This window comes from Crinia signifera, chromosome 1 (genome assembly GCF_055691185.1).
Source record: "Crinia signifera chromosome 1, ASM5569118v1, whole genome shotgun sequence".
NCBI lineage: Eukaryota > Metazoa > Chordata > Amphibia > Anura > Myobatrachidae > Crinia > Crinia signifera.
In genome coordinates, this window is record NC_139217.1 from 250,949,970 (window position 1) to 250,976,401 (window position 26,432).

The 26,432-nt window shown below is 40.4% G+C and overlaps 1 long non-coding RNA gene across 1 annotated transcript; it reads right to left on the reverse strand.

Moving 5' to 3' along the window:
* Window positions 1–23: 23 nt before the first annotated feature.
* LOC146027758 (uncharacterized) lies at window positions 24–19,784 on the reverse strand. The gene is made up of 11 exons (XR_014455145.1): window positions 19,542–19,784; window positions 19,291–19,413; window positions 15,617–15,865; window positions 15,366–15,488; window positions 11,683–11,931; window positions 11,432–11,554; window positions 7,758–8,006; window positions 7,507–7,629; window positions 3,824–4,072; window positions 3,573–3,695; window positions 24–141 (listed from the first exon to the last, which is right to left on the reverse strand). It is a non-coding gene; the product is annotated as an uncharacterized LOC146027758 (long non-coding RNA).
* Window positions 19,785–26,432: the final 6,648 nt, after the last annotated feature.

Genomic DNA, 26,432 nt, shown 5'->3' on the forward strand with positions numbered 1-26,432 from the left:
TGACCTAACTGTCATTGAAAATGCTTGGAGTTTGAAATTCTCTTCTTTGTTTGGACATTGTCATTGTCCTTTGTACTTCGGCTGAATTTGAATTTTTGGGTGTTTTCAATCCAGAATTTTTCAGTCGTTTCTTGGGTTTTTCTGATAATTAAAAAAAAAAAATTTTTTTAATTACTTCACATATTACACATTGGAAAAATGTTTAAGTTTTCTAAAGATATAATTAACAACTATAACATGAATATTGAATACAATCTATATTTTATCATAAGTAATATTAACTTAAAAGATTTATTTAAAAATGTATAATAAACAAACAAAAACAAATAAAAGGTTTTTACCCATTGTAGTTTTATCTTTTCGTGACACTTCGTCATCATAATAAGAAGGTGTAGTAGCAAGTGCACGAGCATCTACAATGCTTTTTAATCCATGGACATACTTGTCAGGAATATGCATACAAAGTGCATAATCGTATGCATGATTTGAGAAAATAATTTCAATTACTACAGAGAACGTGCTCGTCCCGTGAGGGCCGTCATCTCCACACTAAATATAAGATTCCCCTACCGAGGGAAATCATGCCTCACAGTTTTTAAAGTGCCACGACCTTCCTAGTTGCCACACTAGAAGTAGGAGCGCCGCAACCCCCCAATATGGAGGTGTGCCCAGCCCTCCCTAAGCAACCGGGAAACCCTGGCGCGCTTCCTGCACTGAATTCAGCAATCAACAGCGGTGAACACTGACTACACCAATTTGCCCCAGTCTCCCCCCCATAGGACACTGCAACCACCAAATGGGACAGCGGTACAGTCTGCAACTTGTGGGACAGTCTGTAATCGGGACAGTTGGGAGGCATGCTGTGTATATATATATATGTATGTATATATATATAAACAATGACTGTATACAGCTGAGATCTATAGTTCCCATCTATAGTCTATAGATCAATTCCAGTAGCCCCAATGCGTGGCCAGTATGAACAATAGCAGGAGACTTATTCAGATATTTCCACATACATTATCTTATTGCTGGTTCCTACAGCATCTAGTTACCTTGTTCTTGTGGTTTCCATGATTAGGTGACAGCGCAGAATCTTGTTCCTCTGCATCAGTGTCTGACACTTGGGGCGCCTGGGCATTATTCCTGTATTACAGTCCCAGCTGTGGCTGCACCCTGCTTGTTATTTGCTCTCCCGCCCGGTGGATGAGCTGCGCTGTGTTCTGTTCTGTCTCTTATGTGGTTTAGGAATTGGTGGAGGGTGAGAGAGGCAGCGGGGTCATTTCTATGTACCCCAAGCAGCAGCACATGAAGACTCAGTATGGTGGAGCATGGCCATATAATGTAGGACATGTCCTAAGTCTTCTAGCTTATGTGCAGGTCCATTATACAGAGCCCAGATCTGATCGGCAGGAAATATTACGGGCCTGTGTGGCTTAGATAGATAGATAGATAGATATCTACCTATTTTTTATCTATATAACTAAATTAAATGATTAATTAATTAGGATTAATTAAAATGAATTTCTTAATGAATTAAAATGAATTTCTTAAAGAATTAAAATGAATATCTTAATATCTAACTTATGCCAACGTATTAGTAACACATCTAAGCCTATCTAAGCCTCCTCTCCTCTATCCGTTCCTCTCTCCACCTCTCACTCAGGGATGTAGTCTTTCCGAGACACATATGGGTTGTTTGTGCCGTTACAGTATTTGGGATTGGGTTTACGGCGCCTCTTCATCCCTCTCATCTGAGAGTTCTTCTTTATCTCAGCCACTTTGTCCGTTGGGACAAGGCCCAATGCTGCTATGAAGGCGACTTTCTGCTCATCCTCCTGCTTCATTTTTTTGGCGGCCGGGGGACCCTCAGCTGGTTCTTCAGAAGAGTTCATGTCTGCAGCAGATCAACACCAAGCTCCAACTGTCACCACTGAGCAGTAATGGCAGTTACTGGTCACTGAGAACCTGAGCCTCTGACCTCTGTGACATCACAACATCCTGCAGGCTGCATGTACAGCCAATGCATAGGATTCACATTAACAGATACATACATAGGGCCTAATTCATGCTTGTAGCCAGTGGTCAATGTTTTGATTGCGCTTATCACGCCCATTAAGGTCGGGTTAAGTGGCTAAACCCAACCAAACTAATTGGCTTGAAGAGAGAAGCCCCATTTGTGCCTCCAAACCATTGACTTTTCTCAATGTTTAATTTGCTATACCCGGGGGTAATGAGCTAAAATGATATTTGCCCGCCCGTTGGCAGAAACATTTGAATACTGCCGGCGGCCGCGCATGTGTGCTGGGATGCGCAGCAAACATTTGAATTCTCCCAAAGAGTATGATCCAAGTAGTCACCAACAGCAGGTGTTTAATCAACAGGAGTTGTTATCATCCAGGTTAAACACCTCATCATAGGACGCTTGACCTTTGGTACCAAAAATTTCCTACAGTATATAAGCATATTGGCAGCTAAACCATAAAGACCCCACTAAAGTACTAATTGCTGCACATTATAATTGCAATGTCATAATGTGTGTGATCCAGGGGCGTATTTAAGGGGGGCACACCTAGGCACAACAATAACGGCTGCCCCCTCCCCCCCCACACCAAATAATTATATATATTTTTTTAATTAGTGATAAGGCCTCATTTGAACTGTGCATACAAATTCACTAGGTAGGATAGCTCACATGTCCTACCCATTTACACTCCATACAGAATAGCATATGGTACATTGCAATGGAAAACTTTGGAAGTTACTGGTACATTTTGGACTGACAGCACCAACACAAGCATCCAAGTACTGCCCCCATATAGGTGCCAAACAGTTACTGCATATGCTTCATTAAAAAACAATTAACCTATCAGTATGTTTTTCTGATAGGCTCCAGGTCCGGGGCTGGTTCCCAAAATACGGGGGACAAAATGACTAGGGGTCCCCCGTATTTTAAGAACCAGTCCCAGGCACAACCAGCCAGCAGGGTAATGTCACAGCCGGGGGACACTTATGATATAAGGTCCCGCGGCCAAAACATTAACCCCCTGACCGGTCAGCCTGGCCAGGGGCCCTGGGGGAGTGGGGACCCCCCCAATGAAGGGGTCCCCCCCCTCCAGGACTTACCTGACCAGGCTGAAGCCTGGTACTGTCCCCGATGCCCCTGGGCGGTGTGCATCGGGCTGATTATGGTGTAAAAAATAGATTAAACTATGTGCCTGTGCCATTATAGTAATAGCATCATTGTTAAGGCTTTGCTCTTCACATATATTTTGTAAATTTTCATTGACATTTGAGCTTTCAAGCAAAAGTAACATGGTATTGCTAACTTCTTTCAGAGACTCATCCATGGATTGTAGCCTAACATTTATTGTATGGTGAAATTCCTCCTGCCCACTTTTTAAATTAGAAACAACATTTTGAATCGCTTGCAAATCTTCACTTATTATTTCATGATGTTGTGTAGCTGGATAGGTTCCATGAACATCATTTGAAGCTGTAAATAATATAATATATAATTAATTATTAAATATATTGTATGCTATATATCCATTTTTTTAAGGAATACTTACGTATTGGACTAGATGTATGAACTTCCTCAACTTCTTCAACTTCCTCATCTACAATAAATGGTTCCTCAATAGTGTGTTGTAAAACTGTTACTACAGATCTTTCATCTGTTTGTTCCATTGAATCTACATTTCAAAAAATATTTAAAATTAAATTTAATTAAACTGTATCATATTTTTTAAATCCATCCATAATAGAATAAAGCAAATTAAAAACACAATTCAAAGAAGTCTAAAATGATCGACATATTTACTTTGTAATTCAGCTTGTGGTTGTTTTCTTGATTTATGGTTTTGTCCTTTGTCTCTGGTTATAGACACTTCAGATAATGTGGTTTCAAAACCATGAAAAGTACCTTCGTTGACCTAACTGTCATTGAAAATGCTTGGAGTTTGAAATTCTCTTCTTTGTTTGGACATTGTCATTGTCCTTTGTACTTCGGCTGAATTTGAATTTTTGGGTGTTTTCAATCCAGAATTTTTCAGTCGTTTCTTGGGTTTTTCTGATAATTAAAAAAAAAAATTTTTTTTAATTACTTCACATATTACACATTGGAAAAATGTTTAAGTTTTCTAAAGATATAATTAACAACTATAACATGAATATTGAATACAATCTATATTTTATCATAAGTAATATTAACTTAAAAGATTTATTTAAAAATGTATAATAAACAAACAAAAACAAATAAAAGGTTTTTACCCATTGTAGTTTTATCTTTTCGTGACACTTCGTCATCATAATAAGAAGGTGTAGTAGCAAGTGCACGAGCATCTACAATGCTTTTTAATCCATGGACATACTTGTCAGGAATATGCATACAAAGTGCATAATCGTATGCATGATTTGAGAAAATAATTTCAATTACTACAGAGAACGTGCTCGTCCCGTGAGGGCCGTCATCTCCACACTGAATATAAGATTCCCCTACCGAGGGAAATCATGCCTCACAGTTTTTAAAGTGCCACGACCTTCCTAGTTGCCACACTAGAAGTAGGAGCGCCGCAACCCCCCAATATGGAGGTGTGCCCAGCCCTCCCTAAGCAACCGGGAAACCCTGGCGCGCTTCCTGCACTGAATTCAGCAATCAACAGCGGTGAACACTGACTACACCAATTTGCCCCAGTCTCCCCCCCATAGGACACTGCAACCACCAAATGGGACAGCGGTACAGTCTGCAACTTGTGGGACAGTCTGTAATCGGGACAGTTGGGAGGCATGCTGTGTATATATATATATGTATGTATATATATATAAACAATGACTGTATACAGCTGAGATCTATAGTTCCCATCTATAGTCTATAGATCAATTCCAGTAGCCCCAATGCGTGGCCAGTATGAACAATAGCAGGAGACTTATTCAGATATTTCCACATACATTATCTTATTGCTGGTTCCTACAGCATCTAGTTACCTTGTTCTTGTGGTTTCCATGATTAGGTGACAGCGCAGAATCTTGTTCCTCTGCATCAGTGTCTGACACTTGGGGCGCCTGGGCATTATTCCTGTATTACAGTCCCAGCTGTGGCTGCACCCTGCTTGTTATTTGCTCTCCCGCCCGGTGGATGAGCTGCGCTGTGTTCTGTTCTGTCTCTTATGTGGTTTAGGAATTGGTGGAGGGTGAGAGAGGCAGCGGGGTCATTTCTATGTACCCCAAGCAGCAGCACATGAAGACTCAGTATGGTGGAGCATGGCCATATAATGTAGGACATGTCCTAAGTCTTCTAGCTTATGTGCAGGTCCATTATACAGAGCCCAGATCTGATCGGCAGGAAATATTACGGGCCTGTGTGGCTTAGATAGATAGATAGATAGATAGATATCTACCTATTTTTTATCTATATAACTAAATTAAATGATTAATTAATTAGGATTAATTAAAATGAATTTCTTAATGAATTAAAATGAATTTCTTAAAGAATTAAAATGAATATCTTAATATCTAACTTATGCCAACGTATTAGTAACACATCTAAGCCTATCTAAGCCTCCTCTCCTCTATCCGTTCCTCTCTCCACCTCTCACTCAGGGATGTAGTCTTTCCGAGACACATATGGGTTGTTTGTGCCGTTACAGTATTTGGGATTGGGTTTACGGCGCCTCTTCATCCCTCTCATCTGAGAGTTCTTCTTTATCTCAGCCACTTTGTCCGTTGGGACAAGGCCCAATGCTGCTATGAAGGCGACTTTCTGCTCATCCTCCTGCTTCATTTTTTTGGCGGCCGGGGGACCCTCAGCTGGTTCTTCAGAAGAGTTCATGTCTGCAGCAGATCAACACCAAGCTCCAACTGTCACCACTGAGCAGTAATGGCAGTTACTGGTCACTGAGAACCTGAGCCTCTGACCTCTGTGACATCACAACATCCTGCAGGCTGCATGTACAGCCAATGCATAGGATTCACATTAACAGATACATACATAGGGCCTAATTCATGCTTGTAGCCAGTGGTCAATGTTTTGATTGCGCTTATCACGCCCATTAAGGTCGGGTTAAGTGGCTAAACCCAACCAAACTAATTGGCTTGAAGAGAGAAGCCCCATTTGTGCCTCCAAACCATTGACTTTTCTCAATGTTTAATTTGCTATACCCGGGGGTAATGAGCTAAAATGATATTTGCCCGCCCGTTGGCAGAAACATTTGAATACTGCCGGCGGCCGCGCATGTGTGCTGGGATGCGCAGCAAACATTTGAATTCTCCCAAAGAGTACGATCCAAGTAGTCACCAACAGCAGGTGTTTAATCAACAGGAGTTGTTATCATCCAGGTTAAACACCTCATCATAGGACGCTTGACCTTTGGTACCAAAAATTTCCTACAGTATATAAGCATATTGGCAGCTAAACCATAAAGACCCCACTAAAGTACTAATTGCTGCACATTATAATTGCAATGTCATAATGTGTGTGATCCAGGGGCGTATTTAAGGGGGGCACACCTAGGCACAACAATAACGGCTGCCCCCTCCCCCCCCACACCAAATAATTATATATATTTTTTTAATTAGTGATAAGGCCTCATTTGAACTGTGCATACAAATTCACTAGGTAGGATAGCTCACATGTCCTACCCATTTACACTCCATACAGAATAGCATATGGTACATTGCAATGGAAAACTTTGGAAGTTACTGGTACATTTTGGACTGACAGCACCAACACAAGCATCCAAGTACTGCCCCCATATAGGTGCCAAACAGTTACTGCATATGCTTCATTAAAAAACAATTAACCTATCAGTATGTTTTTCTGATAGGCTCCAGGTCCGGGGCTGGTTCCCAAAATACGGGGGACAAAATGACTAGGGGTCCCCCGTATTTTAAGAACCAGTCTCAGGCACAACCAGCCAGCAGGGTAATGTCACAGCCGGGGGACACTTATGATATAAGGTCCCGCGGCCAAAACATTAACCCCCTGACCGGTCAGCCTGGCCAGGGGCCCTGGGGGAGTGGGGACCCCCCCAATGAAGGGGTCCCCCCCTCCAGGACTTACCTGACCAGGCTGAAGCCTGGTACTGTCCCCGATGCCCCTGGGCGGTGGGCATCGGGCTGATTATGGTGTAAAAAATAGATTAAACTATGTGCCTGTGCCATTATAGTAATAGCATCATTGTTAAGGCTTTGCTCTTCACATATATTTTGTAAATTTTCATTGACATTTGAGCTTTCAAGCAAAAGTAACATGGTATTGCTAACTTCTTTCAGAGACTCATCCATGGATTGTAGCCTAACATTTATTGTATGGTGAAATTCCTCCTGCCCACTTTTTAAATTAGAAACAACATTTTGAATCGCTTGCAAATCTTCACTTATTATTTCATGATGTTGTGTAGCTGGATAGGTTCCATGAACATCATTTGAAGCTGTAAATAATATAATATATAATTAATTATTAAATATATTGTATGCTATATATCCATTTTTTTAAGGAATACTTACGTATTGGACTAGATGTATGAACTTCCTCAACTTCTTCAACTTCCTCATCTACAATAAATGGTTCCTCAATAGTGTGTTGTAAAACTGTTACTACAGATCTTTCATCTGTTTGTTCCATTGAATCTACATTTCAAAAAATATTTAAATATAAATTTAATTAAACTGTATCATATTTTTTAAATCCATCCATAATAGAATAAAGCAAATTAAAAACACAATTCAAAGAAGTCTAAAATGATCGACATATTTACTTTGTAATTCAGCTTGTGGTTGTTTTCTTGATTTATGGTTTTGTCCTTTGTCTCTGGTTATAGACACTTCAGATAATGTGGTTTCAAAACCATGAAAAGTACCTTCGTTGACCTAACTGTCATTGAAAATGCTTGGAGTTTGAAATTCTCTTCTTTGTTTGGACATTGTCATTGTCCTTTGTACTTCGGCTGAATTTGAATTTTTGGGTGTTTTCAATCCAGAATTTTTCAGTCGTTTCTTGGGTTTTTCTGATAATTAAAAAAAAAAATTTTTTTTAATTACTTCACATATTACACATTGGAAAAATGTTTAAGTTTTCTAAAGATATAATTAACAACTATAACATGAATATTGAATACAATCTATATTTTATCATAAGTAATATTAACTTAAAAGATTTATTTAAAAATGTATAATAAACAAACAAAAACAAATAAAAGGTTTTTACCCATTGTAGTTTTATCTTTTCGTGACACTTCGTCATCATAATTAGTAGGTGTAGTAGCAAGTGCACGAGCATCTACAATGCTTTTTAATCCATGGACATACTTGTCAGGAATATGCATACAAAGTGCATAATCGTATGCATGATTTGAGAAAATAATTTCAATTACTACAGAGAACGTGCTCGTCCCGTGAGGGCCGTCATCTCCACACTGAATATAAGATTCCCCTACCGAGGGAAATCATGCCTCACAGTTTTTAAAGTGCCACGACCTTCCTAGTTGCCACACTAGAAGTAGGAGCGCCGCAACCCCCCAATATGGAGGTGTGCCCAGCCCTCCCTAAGCAACCGGGAAACCCTGGCGCGCTTCCTGCACTGAATTCAGCAATCAACAGCGGTGAACACTGACTACACCAATTTGCCCCAGTCTCCCCCCCCCATAGGACACTGCAACCACCAAATGGGACAGCGGTACAGTCTGCAACTTGTGGGACAGTCTGTAATCGGGAAAGTTGGGAGGCATGCTGTGTATATATATATATGTATATATATATATATAAACAATGACTGTATACAGCTGAGATCTATAGTTCCCATCTATAGTCTATAGATCAATTCCAGTAGCCCCAATGCGTGGCCAGTATGAACAATAGCAGGAGACTTATTCAGATATTTCCACATACATTATCTTATTGCTGGTTCCTACAGCATCTAGTTACCTTGTTCTTGTGGTTTCCATGATTAGGTGACAGCGCAGAATATTGTTCCTCTGCATCAGTGTCTGACACTTGGGGCGCCTGGGCATTATTCCTGTATTACAGTCCCAGCTGTGGCTGCACCCTGCTTGTTATTTGCTCTCCCGCCCGGTGGATGAGCTGCGCTGTGTTCTGTTCTGTCTCTTATGTGGTTTAGGAATTGGTGGAGGGTGAGAGAGGCAGCGGGGTCATTTCTATGTACCCCAAGCAGCAGCACATGAAGACTCAGTATGGTGGAGCATGGCCATATAATGTAGGACATGTCCTAAGTCTTCTAGCTTATGTGCAGGTCCATTATACAGAGCCCAGATCTGATCGGCAGGAAATATTACGGGCCTGTGTGGCTTAGATAGATAGATATCTACCTATTTTTTATCTATATAACTAAATTAAATGATTAATTAATTAGGATTAATTAAAATGAATTTCTTAATGAATTAAAATGAATTTCTTAAAGAATTAAAATGAATATCTTAATATCTAACTTATGCCAACGTATTAGTAACACATCTAAGCCTATCTAAGCCTCCTCTCCTCTATCCGTTCCTCTCTCCACCTCTCACTCAGGGATGTAGTCTTTCCGAGACACATATGGGTTGTTTGTGCCGTTACAGTATTTGGGATTGGGTTTACGGCGCCTCTTCATCCCTCTCATCTGAGAGTTCTTCTTTATCTCAGCCACTTTGTCCGTTGGGACAAGGCCCAATGCTGCTATGAAGGCGACTTTCTGCTCATCCTCCTGCTTCATTTTTTTGACGGCCGGGGGACCCTCAGCTGGTTCTTCAGAAGAGTTCATGTCTGCAGCAGATCAACACCAAGCTCCAACTGTCACCACTGAGCAGTAATGGCAGTTACTGGTCACTGAGAACCTGAGCCTCTGACCTCTGTGACATCACAACATCCTGCAGGCTGCATGTACAGCCAATGCATAGGATTCACATTAACAGATACATACATAGGGCCTAATTCATGCTTGTAGCCAGTGGTCAATGTTTTGATTGCGCTTATCACGCCCATTAAGGTCGGGTTAAGTGGCTAAACCCAACCAAACTAATTGGCTTGAAGAGAGAAGCCCCATTTGTGCCTCCAAACCATTGACTTTTCTCAATGTTTAATTTGCTATACCCGGGGGTAATGAGCTAAAATGATATTTGCCCGCCCGTTGGCAGAAACATTTGAATACTGCCGGCGGCCGCGCATGTGTGCTGGGATGCGCAGCAAACATTTGAATTCTCCCAAAGAGTACGATCCAAGTAGTCACCAACAGCAGGTGTTTAATCAACAGGAGTTGTTATCATCCAGGTAAAACACCTCATCATAGGACGCTTGACCTTTGGTACCAAAAATTTCCTACAGTATATAAGCATATTGGCAGCTAAACCATAAAGACCCCACTAAAGTACTAATTGCTGCACATTATAATTGCAATGTCATAATGTGTGTGATCCAGGGGCGTATTTAAGGGGGGCACACCTAGGCACAACAATAACGGCTGCCCCCTCCCCCCCCACACCAAATAATTATATATATTTTTTTAATTAGTGATAAGGCCTCATTTGAACTGTGCATACAAATTCACTAGGTAGGATAGCTCACATGTCCTACCCATTTACACTCCATACAGAATAGCATATGGTACATTGCAATGGAAAACTTTGGAAGTTACTGGTACATTTTGGACTGACAGCACCAACACAAGCATCCAAGTACTGCCCCCATATAGGTGCCAAACAGTTACTGCATATGCTTCATTAAAAAACAATTAACCTATCAGTATGTTTTTCTGATAGGCTCCAGGTCCGGGGCTGGTTCCCAAAATACGGGGGACAAAATGACTAGGGGTCCCCCGTATTTTAAGAACCAGTCCCAGGCACAACCAGCCAGCAGGGTAATGTCACAGCCGGGGGACACTTATGATATAAGGTCCCGCGGCCAAAACATTAACCCCCTGACCGGTCAGCCTGGCCAGGGGCCCTGGGGGAGTGGGGACCCCCCCAATGAAGGGGTCCCCCCCCTCCAGGACTTACCTGACCAGGCTGAAGCCTGGTACTGTCCCCGATGCCCCTGGGCGGTGGGCATCGGGCTGATTATGGTGTAAAAAATAGATTAAACTATGTGCCTGTGCCATTATAGTAATAGCATCATTGTTAAGGCTTTGCTCTTCACATATATTTTGTAAATTTTCATTGACATTTGAGCTTTCAAGCAAAAGTAACATGGTATTGCTAACTTCTTTCAGAGACTCATCCATGGATTGTAGCCTAACATTTATTGTATGGTGAAATTCCTCCTGCCCACTTTTTAAATTAGAAACAACATTTTGAATCGCTTGCAAATCTTCACTTATTATTTCATGATGTTGTGTAGCTGGATAGGTTCCATGAACATCATTTGAAGCTGTAAATAATATAATATATAATTAATTATTAAATATATTGTATGCTATATATCCATTTTTTTAAGGAATACTTACGTATTGGACTAGATGTATGAACTTCCTCAACTTCTTCAACTTCCTCATCTACAATAAATGGTTCCTCAATAGTGTGTTGTAAAACTGTTACTACAGATCTTTCATCTGTTTGTTCCATTGAATCTACATTTCAAAAAATATTTAAATATAAATTTAATTAAACTGTATCATATTTTTTAAATCCATCCATAATAGAATAAAGCAAATTAAAAACACAATTCAAAGAAGTCTAAAATGATCGACATATTTACTTTGTAATTCAGCTTGTGGTTGTTTTCTTGATTTATGGTTTTGTCCTTTGTCTCTGGTTATAGACACTTCAGATAATGTGGTTTCAAAACCATGAAAAGTACCTTCGTTGACCTAACTGTCATTGAAAATGCTTGGAGTTTGAAATTCTCTTCTTTGTTTGGACATTGTCATTGTCCTTTGTACTTCGGCTGAATTTGAATTTTTGGGTGTTTTCAATCCAGAATTTTTCAGTCGTTTCTTGGGTTTTTCTGATAATTAAAAAAAAAATTTTTTTTTAATTACTTCACATATTACACATTGGAAAAATGTTTAAGTTTTCTAAAGATATAATTAACAACTATAACATGAATATTGAATACAATCTATATTTTATCATAAGTAATATTAACTTAAAAGATTTATTTAAAAATGTATAATAAACAAACAAAAACAAATAAAAGGTTTTTACCCATTGTAGTTTTATCTTTTCGTGACACTTCGTCATCATAATAAGAAGGTGTAGTAGCAAGTGCACGAGCATCTACAATGCTTTTTAATCCATGGACATACTTGTCAGGAATATGCATACAAAGTGCATAATCGTATGCATGATTTGAGAAAATAATTTCAATTACTACAGAGAACGTGCTCGTCCCGTGAGGGCCGTCATCTCCACACTGAATATAAGATTCCCCTACCGAGGGAAATCATGCCTCACAGTTTTTAAAGTGCCACGACCTTCCTAGTTGCCACACTAGAAGTAGGAGCGCCGCAACCCCCCAATATGGAGGTGTGCCCAGCCCTCCCTAAGCAACCGGGAAACCCTGGCGCGCTTCCTGCACTGAATTCAGCAATCAACAGCGGTGAACACTGACTACACCAATTTGCCCCAGTCTCCCCCCCATAGGACACTGCAACCACCAAATGGGACAGCGGTACAGTCTGCAACTTGTGGGACAGTCTGTAATCGGGACAGTTGGGAGGCATGCTGTGTATATATATATATGTATGTATATATATATAAACAATGACTGTATACAGCTGAGATCTATAGTTCCCATCTATAGTCTATAGATCAATTCCAGTAGCCCCAATGCGTGGCCAGTATGAACAATAGCAGGAGACTTATTCAGATATTTCCACATACATTATCTTATTGCTGGTTCCTACAGCATCTAGTTACCTTGTTCTTGTGGTTTCCATGATTAGGTGACAGCGCAGAATCTTGTTCCTCTGCATCAGTGTCTGACACTTGGGGCGCCTGGGCATTATTCCTGTATTACAGTCCCAGCTGTGGCTGCACCCTGCTTGTTATTTGCTCTCCCGCCCGGTGGATGAGCTGCGCTGTGTTCTGTTCTGTCTCTTATGTGGTTTAGGAATTGGTGGAGGGTGAGAGAGGCAGCGGGGTCATTTCTATGTACCCCAAGCAGCAGCACATGAAGACTCAGTATGGTGGAGCATGGCCATATAATGTAGGACATGTCCTAAGTCTTCTAGCTTATGTGCAGGTCCATTATACAGAGCCCAGATCTGATCGGCAGGAAATATTACGGGCCTGTGTGGCTTAGATAGATAGATAGATAGATAGATATCTACCTATTTTTTATCTATATAACTAAATTAAATGATTAATTAATTAGGATTAATTAAAATGAATTTCTTAATGAATTAAAATGAATTTCTTAAAGAATTAAAATGAATATCTTAATATCTAACTTATGCCAACGTATTAGTAACACATCTAAGCCTATCTAAGCCTCCTCTCCTCTATCCGTTCCTCTCTCCACCTCTCACTCAGGGATGTAGTCTTTCCGAGACACATATGGGTTGTTTGTGCCGTTACAGTATTTGGGATTGGGTTTACGGCGCCTCTTCATCCCTCTCATCTGAGAGTTCTTCTTTATCTCAGCCACTTTGTCCGTTGGGACAAGGCCCAATGCTGCTATGAAGGCGACTTTCTGCTCATCCTCCTGCTTCATTTTTTTGGCGGCCGGGGGACCCTCAGCTGGTTCTTCAGAAGAGTTCATGTCTGCAGCAGATCAACACCAAGCTCCAACTGTCACCACTGAGCAGTAATGGCAGTTACTGGTCACTGAGAACCTGAGCCTCTGACCTCTGTGACATCACAACATCCTGCAGGCTGCATGTACAGCCAATGCATAGGATTCACATTAACAGATACATACATAGGGCCTAATTCATGCTTGTAGCCAGTGGTCAATGTTTTGATTGCGCTTATCACGCCCATTAAGGTCGGGTTAAGTGGCTAAACCCAACCAAACTAATTGGCTTGAAGAGAGAAGCCCCATTTGTGCCTCCAAACCATTGACTTTTCTCAATGTTTAATTTGCTATACCCGGGGGTAATGAGCTAAAATGATATTTGCCCGCCCGTTGGCAGAAACATTTGAATACTGCCGGCGGCCGCGCATGTGTGCTGGGATGCGCAGCAAACATTTGAATTCTCCCAAAGAGTACGATCCAAGTAGTCACCAACAGCAGGTGTTTAATCAACAGGAGTTGTTATCATCCAGGTTAAACACCTCATCATAGGACGCTTGACCTTTGGTACCAAAAATTTCCTACAGTATATAAGCATATTGGCAGCTAAACCATAAAGACCCCACTAAAGTACTAATTGCTGCACATTATAATTGCAATGTCATAATGTGTGTGATCCAGGGGCGTATTTAAGGGGGGCACACCTAGGCACAACAATAACGGCTGCCCCCTCCCCCCCCACACCAAATAATTATATATATTTTTTTAATTAGTGATAAGGCCTCATTTGAACTGTGCATACAAATTCACTAGGTAGGATAGCTCACATGTCCTACCCATTTACACTCCATACAGAATAGCATATGGTACATTGCAATGGAAAACTTTGGAAGTTACTGGTACATTTTGGACTGACAGCACCAACACAAGCATCCAAGTACTGCCCCCATATAGGTGCCAAACAGTTACTGCATATGCTTCATTAAAAAACAATTAACCTATCAGTATGTTTTTCTGATAGGCTCCAGGTCCGGGGCTGGTTCCCAAAATACGGGGGACAAAATGACTAGGGGTCCCCCGTATTTTAAGAACCAGTCTCAGGCACAACCAGCCAGCAGGGTAATGTCACAGCCGGGGGACACTTATGATATAAGGTCCCGCGGCCAAAACATTAACCCCCTGACCGGTCAGCCTGGCCAGGGGCCCTGGGGGAGTGGGGACCCCCCCAATGAAGGGGTCCCCCCCTCCAGGACTTACCTGACCAGGCTGAAGCCTGGTACTGTCCCCGATGCCCCTGGGCGGTGGGCATCGGGCTGATTATGGTGTAAAAAATAGATTAAACTATGTGCCTGTGCCATTATAGTAATAGCATCATTGTTAAGGCTTTGCTCTTCACATATATTTTGTAAATTTTCATTGACATTTGAGCTTTCAAGCAAAAGTAACATGGTATTGCTAACTTCTTTCAGAGACTCATCCATGGATTGTAGCCTAACATTTATTGTATGGTGAAATTCCTCCTGCCCACTTTTTAAATTAGAAACAACATTTTGAATCGCTTGCAAATCTTCACTTATTATTTCATGATGTTGTGTAGCTGGATAGGTTCCATGAACATCATTTGAAGCTGTAAATAATATAATATATAATTAATTATTAAATATATTGTATGCTATATATCCATTTTTTTAAGGAATACTTACGTATTGGACTAGATGTATGAACTTCCTCAACTTCTTCAACTTCCTCATCTACAATAAATGGTTCCTCAATAGTGTGTTGTAAAACTGTTACTACAGATCTTTCATCTGTTTGTTCCATTGAATCTACATTTCAAAAAATATTTAAATATAAATTTAATTAAACTGTATCATATTTTTTAAATCCATCCATAATAGAATAAAGCAAATTAAAAACACAATTCAAAGAAGTCTAAAATGATCGACATATTTACTTTGTAATTCAGCTTGTGGTTGTTTTCTTGATTTATGGTTTTGTCCTTTGTCTCTGGTTATAGACACTTCAGATAATGTGGTTTCAAAACCATGAAAAGTACCTTCGTTGACCTAACTGTCATTGAAAATGCTTGGAGTTTGAAATTCTCTTCTTTGTTTGGACATTGTCATTGTCCTTTGTACTTCGGCTGAATTTGAATTTTTGGGTGTTTTCAATCCAGAATTTTTCAGTCGTTTCTTGGGTTTTTCTGATAATTAAAAAAAAAAATTTTTTTTAATTACTTCACATATTACACATTGGAAAAATGTTTAAGTTTTCTAAAGATATAATTAACAACTATAACATGAATATTGAATACAATCTATATTTTATCATAAGTAATATTAACTTAAAAGATTTATTTAAAAATGTATAATAAACAAACAAAAACAAATAAAAGGTTTTTACCCATTGTAGTTTTATCTTTTCGTGACACTTCGTCATCATAATTAGTAGGTGTAGTAGCAAGTGCACGAGCATCTACAATGCTTTTTAATCCATGGACATACTTGTCAGGAATATGCATACAAAGTGCATAATCGTATGCATGATTTGAGAAAATAATTTCAATTACTACAGAGAACGTGCTCGTCCCGTGAGGGCCGTCATCTCCACACTGAATATAAGATTCCCCTACCGAGGGAAATCATGCCTCACAGTTTTTAAAGTGCCACGACCTTCCTAGTTGCCACACTAGAAGTAGGAGCGCCGCAACCCCCCAATATGGAGGTGTGCCCAGCCCTCCCTAAGCAACCGGGAAACCCTGGCGCGCTTCCTGCACTGAATTCAGCAATCAACAGCGGTGAACACTGACTACACCAATTTGCCCCAGTCTCCCCCCCCCATAGGACACTGCAACCACCAAATGGGACAGCGGTACAGTCTGCAACTTGTGGGACAGTCTGTAATCGGGAAAGTTGGGAGGCATGCTGTGTATATATATATATGTATATATATATATATAAACAATGACTGTATACAGCTGAGATCTATAGTTCCCATCTATAGTCTATAGATCAATTCCAGTAGCCCCAATGCGTGGCCAGTATGAACAATAGCAGGAGACTTATTCAGATATTTCCACATACATTATCTTATTGCTGGTTCCTACAGCATCTAGTTACCTTGTTCTTGTGGTTTCCATGATTAGGTGACAGCGCAGAATATTGTTCCTCTGCATCAGTGTCTGACACTTGGGGCGCCTGGGCATTATTCCTGTATTACAGTCCCAGCTGTGGCTGCACCCTGCTTGTTATTTGCTCTCCCGCCCGGTGGATGAGCTGCGCTGTGTTCTGTTCTGTCTCTTATGTGGTTTAGGAATTGGTGGAGGGTGAGAGAGGCAGCGGGGTCATTTCTATGTACCCCAAGCAGCAGCACATGAAGACTCAGTATGGTGGAGCATGGCCATATAATGTAGGACATGTCCTAAGTCTTCTAGCTTATGTGCAGGTCCATTATACAGAGCCCAGATCTGATCGGCAGGAAATATTACGGGCCTGTGTGGCTTAGATAGATAGATATCTACCTATTTTTTATCTATATAACTAAATTAAATGATTAATTAATTAGGATTAATTAAAATGAATTTCTTAATGAATTAAAATGAATTTCTTAAAGAATTAAAATGAATATCTTAATATCTAACTTATGCCAACGTATTAGTAACACATCTAAGCCTATCTAAGCCTCCTCTCCTCTATCCGTTCCTCTCTCCACCTCTCACTCAGGGATGTAGTCTTTCCGAGACACATATGGGTTGTTTGTGCCGTTACAGTATTTGGGATTGGGTTTACGGCGCCTCTTCATCCCTCTCATCTGAGAGTTCTTCTTTATCTCAGCCACTTTGTCCGTTGGGACAAGGCCCAATGCTGCTATGAAGGCGACTTTCTGCTCATCCTCCTGCTTCATTTTTTTGACGGCCGGGGGACCCTCAGCTGGTTCTTCAGAAGAGTTCATGTCTGCAGCAGATCAACACCAAGCTCCAACTGTCACCACTGAGCAGTAATGGCAGTTACTGGTCACTGAGAACCTGAGCCTCTGACCTCTGTGACATCACAACATCCTGCAGGCTGCATGTACAGCCAATGCATAGGATTCACATTAACAGATACATACATAGGGCCTAATTCATGCTTGTAGCCAGTGGTCAATGTTTTGATTGCGCTTATCACGCCCATTAAGGTCGGGTTAAGTGGCTAAACCCAACCAAACTAATTGGCTTGAAGAGAGAAGCCCCATTTGTGCCTCCAAACCATTGACTTTTCTCAATGTTTAATTTGCTATACCCGGGGGTAATGAGCTAAAATGATATTTGCCCGCCCGTTGGCAGAAACATTTGAATACTGCCGGCGGCCGCGCATGTGTGCTGGGATGCGCAGCAAACATTTGAATTCTCCCAAAGAGTACGATCCAAGTAGTCACCAACAGCAGGTGTTTAATCAACAGGAGTTGTTATCATCCAGGTTAAACACCTCATCATAGGACGCTTGACCTTTGGTACCAAAAATTTCCTACAGTATATAAGCATATTGGCAGCTAAACCATAAAGACCCCACTAAAGTACTAATTGCTGCACATTATAATTGCAATGTCATAATGTGTGTGATCCAGGGGCGTATTTAAGGGGGGCACACCTAGGCACAACAATAACGGCTGCCCCCTCCCCCCCCACACCAAATAATTATATATATTTTTTTAATTAGTGATAAGGCCTCATTTGAACTGTGCATACAAATTCACTAGGTAGGATAGCTCACATGTCCTACCCATTTACACTCCATACAGAATAGCATATGGTACATTGCAATGGAAAACTTTGGAAGTTACTGGTACATTTTGGACTGACAGCACCAACACAAGCATCCAAGTACTGCCCCCATATAGGTGCCAAACAGTTACTGCATATGCTTCATTAAAAAACAATTAACCTATCAGTATGTTTTTCTGATAGGCTCCAGGTCCGGGGCTGGTTCCCAAAATACGGGGGACAAAATGACTAGGGGTCCCCCGTATTTTAAGAACCAGTCCCAGGCACAACCAGCCAGCAGGGTAATGTCACAGCCGGGGGACACTTATGATATAAGGTCCCGCGGCCAAAACATTAACCCCCTGACCGGTCAGCCTGGCCAGGGGCCCTGGGGGAGTGGGGACCCCCCCAATGAAGGGGTCCCCCCCCTCCAGGACTTACCTGACCAGGCTGAAGCCTGGTACTGTCCCCGATGCCCCTGGGCGGTGGGCATCGGGCTGATTATGGTGTAAAAAATAGATTAAACTATGTGCCTGTGCCATTATAGTAATAGCATCATTGTTAAGGCTTTGCTCTTCACATATATTTTGTAAATTTTCATTGACATTTGAGCTTTCAAGCAAAAGTAACATGGTATTGCTAACTTCTTTCAGAGACTCATCCATGGATTGTAGCCTAACATTTATTGTATGGTGAAATTCCTCCTGCCCACTTTTTAAATTAGAAACAACATTTTGAATCGCTTGCAAATCTTCACTTATTATTTCATGATGTTGTGTAGCTGGATAGGTTCCATGAACATCATTTGAAGCTGTAAATAATATAATATATAATTAATTATTAAATATATTGTATGCTATATATCCATTTTTTTAAGGAATACTTACGTATTGGACTAGATGTATGAACTTCCTCAACTTCTTCAACTTCCTCATCTACAATAAATGGTTCCTCAATAGTGTGTTGTAAAACTGTTACTACAGATCTTTCATCTGTTTGTTCCATTGAATCTACATTTCAAAAAATATTTAAATATAAATTTAATTAAACTGTATCATATTTTTTAAATCCATCCATAATAGAATAAAGCAAATTAAAAACACAATTCAAAGAAGTCTAAAATGATCGACATATTTACTTTGTAATTCAGCTTGTGGTTGTTTTCTTGATTTATGGTTTTGTCCTTTGTCTCTGGTTATAGACACTTCAGATAATGTGGTTTCAAAACCATGAAAAGTACCTTCGTTGACCTAACTGTCATTGAAAATGCTTGGAGTTTGAAATTCTCTTCTTTGTTTGGACATTGTCATTGTCCTTTGTACTTCGGCTGAATTTGAATTTTTGGGTGTTTTCAATCCAGAATTTTTCAGTCGTTTCTTGGGTTTTTCTGATAATTAAAAAAAAAATTTTTTTTTAATTACTTCACATATTACACATTGGAAAAATGTTTAAGTTTTCTAAAGATATAATTAACAACTATAACATGAATATTGAATACAATCTATATTTTATCATAAGTAATATTAACTTAAAAGATTTATTTAAAAATGTATAATAAACAAACAAAAACAAATAAAAGGTTTTTACCCATTGTAGTTTTATCTTTTCGTGACACTTCGTCATCATAATAAGAAGGTGTAGTAGCAAGTGCACGAGCATCTACAATGCTTTTTAATCCATGGACATACTTGTCAGGAATATGCATACAAAGTGCATAATCGTATGCATGATTTGAGAAAATAATTTCAATTACTACAGAGAACGTGCTCGTCCCGTGAGGGCCGTCATCTCCACACTGAATATAAGATTCCCCTACCGAGGGAAATCATGCCTCACAGTTTTTAAAGTGCCACGACCTTCCTAGTTGCCACACTAGAAGTAGGAGCGCCGCAACCCCCCAATATGGAGGTGTGCCCAGCCCTCCCTAAGCAACCGGGAAACCCTGGCGCGCTTCCTGCACTGAATTCAGCAATCAACAGCGGTGAACACTGACTACACCAATTTGCCCCAGTCTCCCCCCCCCCCCCCCCATAGGACACTGCAACCACCAAATGGGACAGCGGTACAGTCTGCAACTTGTGGGACAGTCTGTAATCGGGACAGTTGGGAGGCATGCTGTGTATATATATATGTATGTATATATATATATATATAAACAATGACTGTATACAGCTGAGATCTATAGTACCCATCTATAGTCTATAGATCAATTCCAGTAGCCCCAATGCGTGGCCAGTATGAACAATAGCAGGAGACTTATTCAGATATTTCCACATACATTATCTTATTGCTGGTTCCTACAGCATCTAGTTACCTTGTTCTTGTGGTTTCCATGATTAGGTGACAGCGCAGAATCTTGTTCCTCTGCATCAGTGTCTGACACTTGGGGCACCTGGGCATTATTCCTGTATTACAGTCCCAGCTGTGGCTGCACCCTGCTTGTTATTTGCTCTCCCGCCCGGTGGATGAGCTGCACTGTTTTCTGTTCTGTCTCTTATGTGGTTTAGGAATTGGTGGAGGGTTAGAGAGGCAGCGGGGTCATTTCTATGTACCCCAAGCAGCAGCACATGAAGACTCAGTATGGTGGAGCATGGCCATATAATGTAGGACATGTCCTAAGTCTTCTAGCTTATGTGCAGGTCCATTATACAGAGCCCAGATCTGATCGGCAGGAAATATTACGGGCCTGTGTGGCTTAGATAGATAGATAGATAGATATCTACCTATTTTTTATCTATATAACTAAATTAAATGATTAATTAATTAGGATTAATTAAAATGAATTTCTTAATGAATTAAAATGAATTTCTTAAAGAATTAAAATGAATATCTTAATATCTAACTTATGCCAACGTATTAGTAACACATCTAAGCCTATCTAAGCCTCCTCTCCTCTATCCGTTCCTCTCTCCACCTCTCACTCAGGGATGTAGTCTTTCCGAGACACATATGGGTTGTTTGTGCCGTTACAGTATTTGGGATTGGGTTTACGGCGCCTCTTCATCCCCCTCATCTGAGAGTTCTTCTTTATCTCAGCCACTTTGTCCGTTGGGACAAGGCCCAATGCTGCTATGAAGGCGACTTTCTGCTCATCCTCCTGCTTCATTTTTTTGGCGGCCGGGGGACCCTCAGCTGGTTCTTCAGAAGAGTTCATGTCTGCAGCAGATCAACACCAAGCTCCAACTGTCACCACTGAGCAGTAATGGCAGTTACTGGTCACTGAGAACCTGAGCCTCTGACCTCTGTGACATCACAACATCCTGCAGGCTGCATGTACAGCCAATGCATAGGATTCACATTAACAGATACATACATAGGGCCTAATTCATGCTTGTAGCCAGTGGTCAATGTTTTGATTGCGCTTATCACGCCCATTAAGGTCGGGTTAAGTGGCTAAACCCAACCAAACTAATTGGCTTGAAGAAAGAAGCCCCATTTGTGCCTCCAAACCATTGACTTTTCTCAATGTTTAATTTGCTATACCCGGGGGTAATGAGCTAAAATGATATTTGCCCGCCCGTTGGCAGAAACATTTGAATACTGCCGGCGGCCGCGCATGTGTGCTGGGATGCGCAGCAAACATTTGAATTCTCCCAAAGAGTACGATCCAAGTAGTCACCAACAGCAGGTGTTTAATCAACAGGAGTTGTTATCATCCAGGTTAAACACCTCATCATAGGACGCTTGACCTTTGGTACCAAAAATTTCCTACAGTATATAAGCATATTGGCAGCTTAACCATAAAGACCCCACTAAAGTACTAATTGCTGCACATTATAATTGCAATGTCATAATGTGTGTGATCCAGGGGCGTATTTAAGGGGGGCACACCTAGGCACAACAATAACGGCTGCCCCCTCCCCCCCCCACACCAAATAATTATATATATTTTTTTAATTAGTGATAAGGCCTCATTTGAACTGTGCATACAAATTCACTAGGTAGGATAGCTCACATGTCCTACCCATTTACACTCCATACAGAATAGCATATGGTACATTGCAATGGAAAACTTTGGAAGTTACTGGTACATTTTGGACTGACAGCACCAACACAAGCATCCAAGTACTGCCCCCATATAGGTGCCAAACAGTTACTGCATATGCTTCATTAAAAAACAATTAACCTATCAGTATGTTTTTCTGATTGTGGGTAGAAATTATGGGGGAAATTTACCAATATGAAAAACCTAGTTTTTCGTATTGGTATTTCCCCTACGGCTGCATTCGACTGTTTTAGTCGTATGCAAAGTCGTGTTCCGGAGGGGAAATTACAAAGCAGTCAGATACGACTGCTTTGTAACCCTCCGATGGTGTAATGATTCATATTAGCTGGCCATATATACGGCCGCTAATACGAATTCGTACAGGCAGTCTGCACGGATCAGTCAGATCCATGCAGGCTGCAAGGTGTAAAAAAAAAAGAGAAAAATAAATAAATTTAAAAAAAAAACGGCGTGGGGTCCCCCCCACAGCCGTAACCAGCACCAGGCTGACGGAGCCTGGAGCCGGTAATTAAAAATCAGGGAACCTGACAAATAGGGGTTCCCCGATTTTTAACAACCAGCCCCAGGCTCCAGGTCCGGGGCTGGTTCCCAAAATACGGGGGACAAAATGACTAGGGGTCCCCCGTATTTTAAGAACCGGTCCCAGGCACAACCAGCCAGCAGGGTAATGTCACAGCCAGGGGACACTTATGATATAAGGTCCCGCGGCCAAAACATTAACCCCCTGACCGGTCAGCCTGGCCAGGGGCCCTGGGGGAGTGGGGACCCCCCCAATGAAGGGGTCCCCCCCTCCAGGACTTACCTGACCAGGCTGAAGCCTGGTACTGTCCCCGATGCCCCTGGGCAGTGGGCATCGGGCTGATTATGGTGTAAAAAATAGATTAAACTATGTGCCTGTGCCATTATAGTAATAGCATCATTGTTACAGCTTTGCTCTTCACATATATTTTGTAAATTTTCATTGACATTTGAGCTTTCAAGCAAAAGTAACATGGTATTGCTAACTTCTTTCAGAGACTCATCCATGGATTGTAGCCTAACATTTATTGTATGGTGAAATTCCTCCTGCCCACTTTTTAAATTAGAAACAACATTTTGAATCGCTTGCAAATCTTCACTTATTATTTCATGATGTTGTGTAGCTGGATAGGTTCCATGAACATCATTTGAAGCTGTAAATAATATAATATATAATTAATTATTAAATATATTGTATGCTATATATCCATTTTTTTAAGGAATACTTACGTATTGGACTAGAAGTATGAACTTCCTCAACTTCTTCAACTTCCTCATCTACAATAAATGGTTCCTCAATAGTGTGTTGTAAAACTGTTACCACAGATCTTTCATCTGTTTGTTCCATTGAATCTACATTTCAAAAAATATTTAAATATAAATTTAATTAAACTGTATCATATTTTTTAAATCCATCCATAATAGAATAAAGCAAATTAAAAACACAATTCAAAGAAGTCTAAAATGATCGACATATTTACTTTGTAATTCAGCTTGTGGTTGTTTTCTTGATTTATGGTTTTGTCCTTTGTCTCTGGTTATAGACACTTCAGATAATGTGGTTTCAAAACCATGAAAAGTACCTTCGTTGACCTAACTGTCATTGAAAATGCTTGGAGTTTGAAATTCTCTTCTTTGTTTGGACATTGTCATTGTCCTTTGTACTTCGGCTGAATTTGAATTTTTTGGTGTTTTCAATCCAGAATTTTTCAGTCGTTTCTTGGGTTTTTCTGATAATTAAAAAAAAAAAAATTTTTGAATTACTTCACATATTACACATTGGAAAAATGTTTAAGTTTTCTAAAGATATAATTAACAACTATAACATGAATATTGAATACAATCTATATTTTATCATAAGTAATATTAACTTAAAAGATTTATTTAAAAATGTATAATAAACAAACAAAAACAAATAAAAGGTTTTTACCCATTGTAGTTTTATCTTTTCGTGACACTTCGTCATCATAATTAGTAGTTGTAGTAGCAAGTGCACGAGCATCTACAATGCTTTTTAATCCATGGACCATACTAGGATTCATTCGTCTTTTGATTATTTTTTCCCAACACTGCCACTTGAGAATAATCTCTGGTCCTCCTCCAGTTTGCCTATCCAAGTGTTTCTGTTGGGCCATTTTTTGGGGGGTTTGGCATCTACAATCGCTATACCTTTTCAGGCAATTTCTTGCATCCCTCTTATTACCTGCTACAGCTGTAACACGCTTTGCAATTTCCGCCCATATCTTTTGCTTTGCCTTAGTTGCAGTTATAGTGGATCTTGGACCATATAATACATCATAAAACTTGTCGACCTCCTCAACTAGCGTTAGATTTTCTGTTTCACTATATCGCACTCATTTTGATGTTTTATTACTATCATCATACTCTTCATCCTCTGTAGGGACATCTGTGTGTGGATTTGGAGGATTCGGTGGATTTGGAGGATTTCCAGTAGACTTAACTCTGCTGGCTACTTCAACTTGAGTGGTTTTGCCAGCAGGATTTGGATGTTTTTTCTAAATGAATGTAGAAAATTAACAATATAAATATTTCAAATATCAACTGTTTATTCTTATGTTATTTTCAAGTAATCATTTATTACCTGTTTTGATGCTTGTTTGCTTTTTTTATCATGCAAGTTTTTCATGCATATCTTGTACTCTGTACTTTTCAACCAATCATCTCCACTGTCTTCATTTGTAGAGGTGGATTTATTTTTCTCCTCAAAATACTCTACCGAGCCTTGTGTCTAGAATTATGTGAAATAAGAAACAGATTTGAATAACTATTGAAAACATATTATATTTAAGAATATTTTGAAATAATCACAAAATTTTGAACCTGAGGTAGTTTCTTTGAAGTTCTTAGATACGATTTATCTGGATGGTCAGCCTCCTCATTGTGTATGGAACAATCCTCCTCTGAACTTGAAGCTATTTTTTTGGTCTCCTGTTTAATTACAGACAAATATTTTAGTTAAAAAATTATAGTCATTGTAACATAAAGCATAAAAATACTTAAAAATTATGAAGATAAACATGCATAAGTTTTACAATGTAAACTATACTCCTTAATAGATATGCACTATAGCCACCTCTCTGGAGTTGCCAATGAAGGGTGGAGGTTGAGAGAGTGGAGAGACAGATGGGGAGTGAGAGGAGAGAGAGATAATTGTAGAATGGAGGGCATGAGAGTTGGAGAGCAGAAAGAGAGATGTAGAACAGAGAGACAGGAATGGAGATTGGAGCAAGAGAGAGACAGAAAAGGAGAGAGAGAGATGGAGAGCAGAAAGAGATGGGGAACAGAGAGAGAGAGAAAAAAGGAGAACGGAGGGAAAGAGAGAGAAAAGGAGAGAGATGGAGAGCAGAAAAAGAGATGGAGAACAGAGAAAGAGGAAAATGGAGAATGGAGGGCGAGAGAAGGAGATGGAGAAACGGGGAACAGAGGGTGAGAGATAGAAAAGGAGAGAGAGATAGAGAACAAAGAGAAAGACAGAAAAATGGAGAGCGGAGGGAGAGATATGGAGAGCACAGAGACGGAGAAAAAAGAGAGAGGAATGAGGAGAGTAGAGGAGAGAAAGAAGGAGAGAGAGAGAGATGGAGATTGGAGAGATAGATGGAGAGAGATAGAACGGAGAGAGAGAGAGAGAAAGAGCGGAGAGAAAAGGAGAACGGAGGGAGATAGAGAACAAAGAGAGAAATGGAGAGCGGAGGTAGAGAGAGATGGAGAACAAAGTGAAAAATGGAGAGAACGGTAGAGAAAGAAAAAGGAGATCGAGATGGAGATCGGAGAGATAGATGGATAGAAATGGAGGAGAAAGAGAGAGAGACACAGAGACAGGCATCACTGTGTGTATATTTCTCGCCCCCCCCCCCCCTACAGGTATGACTGGGTTCCTTTGAATCCACCCCCACACCCCTTCCCCCCCCCCCCCGCTCTACCTTCCCAGTCCCCTCCTTCCCTGAAGCAACAGGAGCATTTACCTAAGGCAGTCACAGACCTGTA